Source organism: Galeopterus variegatus, unplaced genomic scaffold (genome assembly GCF_000696425.1).
Source record: "Galeopterus variegatus unplaced genomic scaffold, G_variegatus-3.0.2 Scaffold1505, whole genome shotgun sequence".
Taxonomy (NCBI): Eukaryota; Metazoa; Chordata; class Mammalia; order Dermoptera; family Cynocephalidae; genus Galeopterus; species Galeopterus variegatus.
This window is the reverse complement of record NW_007727616.1, coordinates 340,855-350,168: the sequence shown is the minus strand read 5'-3', so window position 1 is coordinate 350,168 and position 9,314 is coordinate 340,855.

The following is a 9,314-nucleotide window of genomic DNA, read 5'->3' as shown; positions in this document are numbered from 1 at the left end:
ATACTCTTTTAACTCAATAATAAGAAGATAAACAGCTCAATTTACAAATGGACAAACAATTTGGATAGATATTTCCCCCCAAAAGATAAACAAATGGCTAATAAGCACATGGAATGATCATGAATCACTAGGGAAATGCAAATTCAAAAGCACAAGAGGTACCAGTATATACCCACTAGCATGACTATAATGAAAAGGACACAATAACAAATACTGGCAAGGAAATAAAGAAACTGGAGCCCTCATACCTTTCTGGTGGGAATGTAAAATGGCACAACCACTTTGGAAAGTGACAGTTTCTTAAAAAGTTGAATTTACAATACAAACCACTAAATTTTCTCTTAGGTATCTAGGCACTAGAAATGGAAAAATATGTCCATACAAAGACTTGAAAGTGAATGTTTATAGCAGCATTATTCATAACAACCAAAAACTAGAAACAATCCAAATGTCCATCAACAGATGAATGGATAAACAAAATGTATATATCCATAATATGGAATATTATTCAGCAATAAAAAGAAAAGAGCCACTGATGCATGCTGTGACATTAACCTCAAACTTGCAAAACTGAAAGAAGTCAGATACAAAAGACTGCATATTTCATGATTTTGTTTACATGAAATGTCCAGAGAAAGCAAATCTATAGAGAAAGGAAGATCAAGGGCTGCCTGGGGCTGGAGTGAGAGTGAGGGCTGACTGAAAATGTGCACGAGGGAACTGCTTGAGGCAATAGAAATGTTCTAAAATTAGATTGTTGTGATGGTTGCACAACTATAAATTAAATAAAAATCATAAAACTTTACACATTTCATGGGTAAATTTTAAGGCATGTAAATTCTATCTCAATAAAACTAAAAAAATCATTGCCAACTTAAAAGTGAAATAAAAGAGCCAGCGCATGGCTCACTTGGGAGAGCATGGTACTGACAACACCAAGTCAAGGGTTAAGACCCCTTTATTCTATCTCAATAAAACTAAAAAAATCATTGCCAACTTAAAAGTGAAATAAAAGAGCCAGTGCATGGCTCACTTGGGAGAGCATGGTACTGACAACACCAAGTCAAGGGTTAAGACCCCTTTACCGGTCATCTTTTTAATAAATAAATAAATAAATAAATAAATAAATAAATAAAAATAAAATAAAAGTGAAATAAAAGGGGAAGACTAAGACTGGGTCTTAAGCAAGTCAATAGTATGTAGGGATTCACATTTTGAAATTTAAACTATAGAGAAATGCAAGAAGTAATTAGTACAAAAGTCAGGATAATGGACACTTTTATGGGAGAACAGGGACTGAGATTGGAACAAAGCATATGAATGGACTTATTGCATGGCTGGCAAAGTTCTGATTCTTTAGCTAGATGGTGATTACAAAGATTTTCACCTTAAAATAATTCATGAAGTTCTACATTTATTTTGTGCTGTGTCTTTTGTATTTATACTTTGTTTCATAGACTGGCCAGTTAGCTCAGTTGGTTAGAGCACAGTCTTATAACACCAAGCAAGATCACAGGTTCGTGTCCCCAAACCAGCCAGTTACCAAAAAACGAAATATATTTTGTTTTATAAAAAAATTAGAGGAAACTTTAAAGAGGCTACTAAGCACAAAATTGATGTACAAAAAACAATCACATTTCTATCTGTCAGCAAAAAGTTATCAAATTAAATGTCAAGGGCTGACTGGTTAGCTCAGTTGGTTAGAGCATGAGGTTAATAACACCAAGGTCAAGGGTTTGGATCTCCATACCAGCCAGCCACCAATAAATAAATAAATGTCTAAAAAGATGCTATTTTACAAAGGCACAAATATATAAAGTGCCTAGAAAATCTAACAAAATTCTTCAATATCTCTGGGAAGAAAACTGTACAATTTTATTTTCAGCCATTAACAAGACCTACATAAAAGAAAAAAAGATACTCATTTCCTCTCTGACTTTTGAGTTACTAAGAACTATTTCTTTAATTTCCAAAGTATGGAGTTTTATTAGGCTCTTTTTGTTATTGATTTATAACAATCATGTTGGCTAGAGAACTTGACTTTCTTTGGTGTAAACCATTTATCTATGCCCATGGATTGGAAGATTAAATACTGAAAATATATTAGTTCTCCCCACATTGTTCAATAGATTAAAATTAAATCTCAGGAGAGTTCTGGTCAAGATGGCAGAATAGACGGTCTCCAGCATCACTCTATCCCACAATCAACCAATTTACAACTATAAAAATGTAACATCAGCCAAGCTGGGGCCACTGGAGCTCAGGGGAAGAGGAGGCGAGACCTATGGAGCTCATGAAGGTGGGAGAAACTACGACGAGAGAAAGAAAAAGCTCTGAGCATTTCGGGCTGTGGCTGCTTTAAGTCTCGAGCTGCTGAGCGCATGGAGCAGGAGCTGCAGAAGTCGCAGCTGTGCCCTTCAGATGGAGTTACTTGGAGGTGGCAGGGGAGAAGAGAGCCTTGGTGGCCCCCAGGACAGCAAGATCACTAATAGGGTTCCCGTGGACCCATGCAGAAGCGAGGAGCCAGAACAACTGAAAAAAGGGAGCCACTCAGAGGCCAGTGAGTCATCACAAGGGACCAGTGCAGGGCCCCTCCCATGGGAAGTGTTTGGAGCACGGGCGGTGGGGGAGACGGGCCCACCTGGGGAACACTGGGACACAGCAAGGACAGACGACCAGCCCCCCAGTAAGCACAGGACCACTCAGAGGAGAACAGTCTGGAATACAGAATTGCATGGAGTGCAGTTTAATGAAAACACTCAGGCCCAGATCAGAGATTCTACAGAACACAGATCCACCAGATCTCTGGAGAGCCGGAAGTACCTATAAGATCAACCATTAAACTTTGAGCTGCACAAAAGGCCTTCCCTAGGGAACCAGCAGCAAAGCAGCAATTTAAACAACCACACAGTCAAGTACTGGTTCCCACAGGAAGTTCCCCTGTGTTAGAAGCAAAGGACAAAAAATTAGTTCCAGCCCAGGCACACCACTAGCACCTTGGGGCCTGCCTGGGAACCAGAGTCTTGGATCCTGGGACTGGACCCCACTTCCATTTCCAGGCAAACTGTGCCAGCGCCATGGGGCCAGCCTGGGGACCCGAGGCATGGAGAAGGGGACTGGACCCCCCGCCAAAAAACCGAGCACACCATGCCAGCACCTCGGGGCCTGCCCAATGACCCGAGGCAAGGAGAAGGGGACCAGACCTCTCTCCCACAACCAGGCACACTGTACCAGCACCTCAGGGCCTGCCCAGGGACCTGGGGTATGGAGAAGGGGACCGGACCTCTCTCTCACAACCAGGCACACCAAGCCAGTGCCTTGGAGCCCACCCAGAGACCCACGGCATGGAGAAGGGGACCAGACTTCTCTCCCACAACCAGGCACACCACACCAGCACCTTGGGGCCCACTCGGGGTCCTGAAGCATGGAGGTGGGGACTGGACCCCCCTCCCCTAACCAGGCACACCGAGCCAGCTCCTTGGATCTTGCCCAGTGACCCGAGGCATGGAGAAAGGGAACAGACACACCTCCCACAACCAGGCACATGGTGCCAGCACCTTAGAGCCTGCCCAGGGACCAGAGATATGGAGAAGGGAACCAGACACACCCCACAACCAGGCATGTACTGCCAGTGCCAAGGAGCATACCAAAAACAGCACCTCCATGTGGGTGGCGCACCACAGCTACCATATATCCATGGCTGCCGTGAAAGCAACTAGACACCACAACCACCACGCAGATGGTCCACCAGCCACTGGAGTACATTGACACAAGGAGGGTCACCAGCAGAGACAAAGAAAAGAAGAGGATGTCTCTTTCCACCAAAGCCCGTTTCAGAGTAACAGAAGAAGCATCTGCTCTATGATAATATTGGGGGACCTGATCACATCTCTCAGCATTGGACAGATCATCTAGGCAACAAATTAACAGAGTAACCATGATTCTTTCAGAAGGAGAGAAGAAATCTAAGGTAATTAGAGGGGGGATGGGGAGGTAATGGGGGATGAGGAGAGATTGGACAAGGGACATAAAGAATAATTACGATTTGTAACAATATATATGCTAGTAATATTGATTTGATCAACATATCTCAATGTTCAACCCCCAAAATATGTATAATCAATCTTGATTCAATAAATAAAATACATTTAAAAAAATAATTAAAGGGCCGGCCCGTGGCTCACTCGGTAGAGTGCGGTGCTGATAACACCAAGGCCCCAGGTTCGGATCCCATATAGGGATGGCCGGTTTGCTCGCTGGCTGAGCGTGGTGCTGACAACACCAAGCCAAGGGTTGAGATCCCCTTACCGGTCATCTTTAAAAAAAATAAATAAATAAAAATAATTAAAAATAAATAAATAATAAATAAAATTAAATCCCAATCAAATTCTGTTATTTTTGTTGATACTAACAAATTGATCCTAAGACTTACATGGCTAAGCATGCCATATAAAGGAAGAACAAGATGAGAGAATTTATCCTACCAGGTATCAAGACATCTTATAAAGCTAAAGTATTTAAAACAGTATAATATTCGTGCAGAAAAAGATAAGTGGGTGAACAGAAGAGTATAGAGAGCCCACGAACAGACCCAACCTATATGTACACTTGATATAATATGACAGAGGAGCCTTGCAGATAGACTTTTCAATAAATGGTGCAGGGATAATTCAAAGTACATAAGGAAAAAATATTGAACCCCTACCTCACACCATCAACAAAAATCAAACCCAGGGGTATTATAGACCTAAATTATCAAAGCAAAATGCTGAAGTTTCTGGAAGACAGTATGAGAAAATTTCTTCATGAACTCTAAACCGAAAAGCATTACTGATAAAGGAAAAGACACCTTTTTCTACATTGAAGTCAAGAACATGCTGGCCAGATAGCTCAATTGTTTGGAGCATGGTGTTGATAACACCAAAGTCTGGGGTTTGATTTCCCTACCAGCCAGAAAAAAAAAAAATTAAGAACTCCATCAAAGGCTACCATAAAGAGGGTAAAAGACAAACCTTAAACTGGGCAGAACATACTTCAAAGGACAAGTATCCATAATACATAATGAACTCCTATTAATCAAATTGAAAATATAGACAACCCAGTAAAGAAATGGGCAAAAGACTTTAATAGGCATTTCATAAAGTGAGGGGATGCAATAGCCAATAAACTTATAAAAATATTGTTAACCTCATGAGTAATGAAGAAATGGAAAACTAATATCAAAATGAGATATCATTATCCAGCAAACAGATCAGCAAAAGTCTTACTATACCAAGTGCTGGCAAAGATGTGAAATAGTTGAAACTTCCATATACTGCCAGTGGGAGTGTAAATTGGTGCAACTACTTTGGAAAACACTTTGGCATTACCTAATAAAATTGAAAATGTCTTAACCTGTGACCCAGCAATTCCACTCGTGTATATACCCTACAGAAACTCTTACACCAGTATACCAGGAAACATGTACAATAATATTCATAGAAGCATAGTTCAAACTTAACAAAAACTTGAAAAAAACCAATTCCCACCAACAGGATGGATACCTAAAAGTGTAATATAGTCATAAAAGGAACCACTATACAGCAATGAAAATAAACAAAATACCACTTGGGAGAATGTAGTGTTGGTAACACCAAAAGATCCTCATATTGGCCAGCCACAAAAAAAAAAAAAAAAAAAAAAAGGCAAAGAAAAGAAGCAAAATATAGAAAATATAGTCATATGCAACAATATGGGCTAATATCACAGATATAATGTTACACAAAAGAAGCAAATCACAAAGAAATGCATACACAATTTTTCTTTTTATAAAATTCAAAACAGGTAAAATGAAACTATATTGTTTATGGAGGTATACTCAGTGGTAAAGTTAAATGAAAAGTAGAAGATTATTGTTACATAGTAATAGGGGCAATAAAGGATATGGGCAAGGGATGTGATTCAGAAGTATTATATATAGTAAACTGTAAGAAAAAGAAAGAGAATAATTAAAAATCTGGATAGCAGTTACTGGGTGATGCGAGGGAAGAAAAGAAATATAATAGGGAGGGTCATTTAGAGGCTTTAAAACAATGGTTCTCTGCCGGAGACGAGCCCCAGCACAAAGATTGGAGGGTCCCCACCGGTAAAAAAATCCCCAAAAGGGAGGAAAGGCAGCGTCGGCGATGGAATGGACAGCAAACACACAGACTCAAGGGATCTGCTGAATGCTGACACTTTATTGAAGCATGCACACACTTTTTATACCTTTTCTTGGAAACAACATAATTATTGAAATAATCATTGAACAATATCATAATATCTCTTTATGAGTGACATGTGTTCCAAGAAAAATAGCATTACAGTTTGTTTCCATGAAGAAAAATAACATTACAGTTTGTTTCCATGATTACAATGTTTTTTCCTTTGAACAAGAACGTTACAACCCACTGGTCCCAAATAATCATCAAGGGCCAGCCCGGTGGCGCACTGCTACAGTGCGCCGCTTGAGAGCACAGCGGCCCTCCCGCTGAGGGTTCGGATCCCACATACAGACCGGTTCCCGCTCACTGGCTGAGCGAGGTGCGGGCGCGACACCGAGGATTGCGATCCCGTTGCCGGACACGAAGAAAGACAAAAAGGAAAAAAACAAAACAAAACCAAATAATCATCAATTATTACATTGAACTTTGCATGACGTTATTGAAATATAATCCAAACTTGTATTTTAATCAAAGGGTACAAGCAGGAAGTCAAAGTTCCCTTCACCAGTTATTGTTTAACCATGTTGCCTAGCAGCTTTTGGGTAAATTTTCAATAACATTTTCATTATGTTTACTAATTGCACTAAAAACAATCATTCCAGGAAGCAGACAAGGTAAATGTGTACATATGTCCATTGTCCCCTTCTGGTCCTAGCTACCACAAACCATCTCCTGGGAACCCATGACCATAACTCTCAGGAGTGTCATTAATATGATTTAGCACTGTGGTATGATTTTCAATCTCACTCCCAATCCCCCCAGAGCGATAATTATGAGGCAGTAAGAAATAGAATATAATAAGACAAAGCAAGCATATGGAACTCTAAAAGAAAGGGGGGTGGAATAGCAGCACCTCCTCCCACGATGAGGCCTTGCAAAACATCGTGTCAAATCAGAGGATCCTTGTCAAACTCTGTCTTCTTGGATTTGGTGCGCCCCCGCAGTTCTCAAATGTTTGAGTCCTGGGACTCCTTTACATACTTAAAAATTATCGAGGATCCCAAAGGACTTCAGTTTATGTGGGTCATATCGATTGATATTTACCATATTAGAAATTGAAGCTGAAAAAATTAAAATATATATACTAATAAATTCATGATCAGTAATAATAAAACCACTACTTATAACATATTTATTTAAAAATAACTATATTTTCAAGATAAAAAACCAGTAGGTAGAAAAGCATTCTTTTACACTTTTGCAAAACTCTTTAGTGTGTGGCTTAATAACAGAAGACAGTTGGACTCAAATCTGCTTTTCCATTCAATCGATTGTGATAGGTTGCTTTGGTTTATTATATGAAGAATTCTGGCTATGTAATTGTATTATGCAGTATTTAATAGCCTTTTCAGATAGTTATGGATATTCGTTTTTAATCTTACACCACAACTTAACACATAGTAATTTCTTAAAGGTTAGTTGCAGTGTAGAATCTGAAACCATATCAATAAATTCTTCCTGCTCTTAAAATCTATCTTGCACTTAGATTGGATCTTTTACTCATGCATGATTTTGTAACATCACGAATTGGTCATGTGGAAAACATTGGTTCACTGAGTTGTGCACGTCTTCCAAATGTTGACGCATTTCACAATACCGCATAAAAAATCTCATTCAGACTGTGGGGGGAAAAATCACATTGTTTAATATCACCACCAATCTCATCAGAAAAGTCTTTAAGTATTGGCAAACTGTCAAGCTCAGGTGGCAGGTACAAGTTGGCATCAAATACAGTACTGTCAAGTTGTTTCCTTGAAGTGAGAGGCTTGCTTGTTTTATTTTTGTAAAAATGCCTGCCAAATACCCAAGCCTCAATAAACATAGTTCACCATTCTTTCAAGTAAAAATGCTGTTCCCTAGGGGGAGAAAAAATGGCTAGTTCAGCTTGCATCAAAATAATGCAAGTACTTTTCTCCCAATCATATTTGGTAGGTGGCAAAAACTCTTTATCTGTGCGTCCCATTTTGTCACACAGCATTTTCAAGAGATGCACACTCAGGGGTCGACATTTAACAAAATTAATAGTTTTTAGTACTTCGTCAAGGGCATTCTTAAGTGAAACTGGCATTATTTACTGCAGTGTGTTGCTGCGTTGATGGTATTGTAGGCAGACTAAGGGAATAAGAAAAGAGTTAAGCTACAACTATTCAAATAACTGTTCTTAAAGTTGTTTTGCAGGGAGCAGCAACCAGAGCTGAAGAGCTGAACTTCGATGAACTTTGTCCATTATAATGCTAAATTTTCCACACAAGGAGGAACTTAAGCTTCTTTATGTAACATGGGGTTTATGAACAAGCATGATGTGAAATTGAGCATGTGCCAACAAAACCCCACCACTACCTGTGATGACCTAAACAAAATATTTGCACATTCATGTTTGTACTAAGTAAAAGAAGCTGTAACTCTCTCTTTAGGGAGACCCTGCTTTGGGAATTATCTCCAGTGTTGTCCTTACTTGTTAGAGGTAATAAAGTTTTCCTTTCTCCAGTCTGATCTTGGTAGAATTTGGAATATACTCTCCAGGAGGTGGATCCCTTGAGCCTGGTAACAACATGTTTGATGCCACCACCTTTATTTGTGCTAAAGTGTCAGCAGTTTTACTCACCATTGCTTTTGCACAACAGTGTAAATGTTAACCCAGTGAAAAAGACAAATAACATCTTAGTATCATTATGAAAACAGTTTTGGCCTCACAGACCCCCAGAAAGGGTTTCAGGGACCCTCAGAGGTACATAGACCACACTTTGAGTACAGCTACTTTAAAAGAACAAGTAATGTTTTATTTCTTAAACTAAGGGGTAGGTATACAACAATTAGTTTTATAATTTCTCTTTAAACTATAGTTTGTGTATATATATATAAAGCTTGTGGGAAAAATAGAATTAAATGATAATATTAATCTTTTCATGAACTTTATGAAGACTCCTCATATACATCTGATGGAGTTTGGATGTGCTGCCCCTGCTAGAACTCATGTGGATATTTTTTTTTTTTTTTTTTTTTTTTTTTTTCCGTGTCCCCCAACGGATCGCAACCCCCAGTGTCGCCCCCCCCCCGGACCGGGCCCGGCAA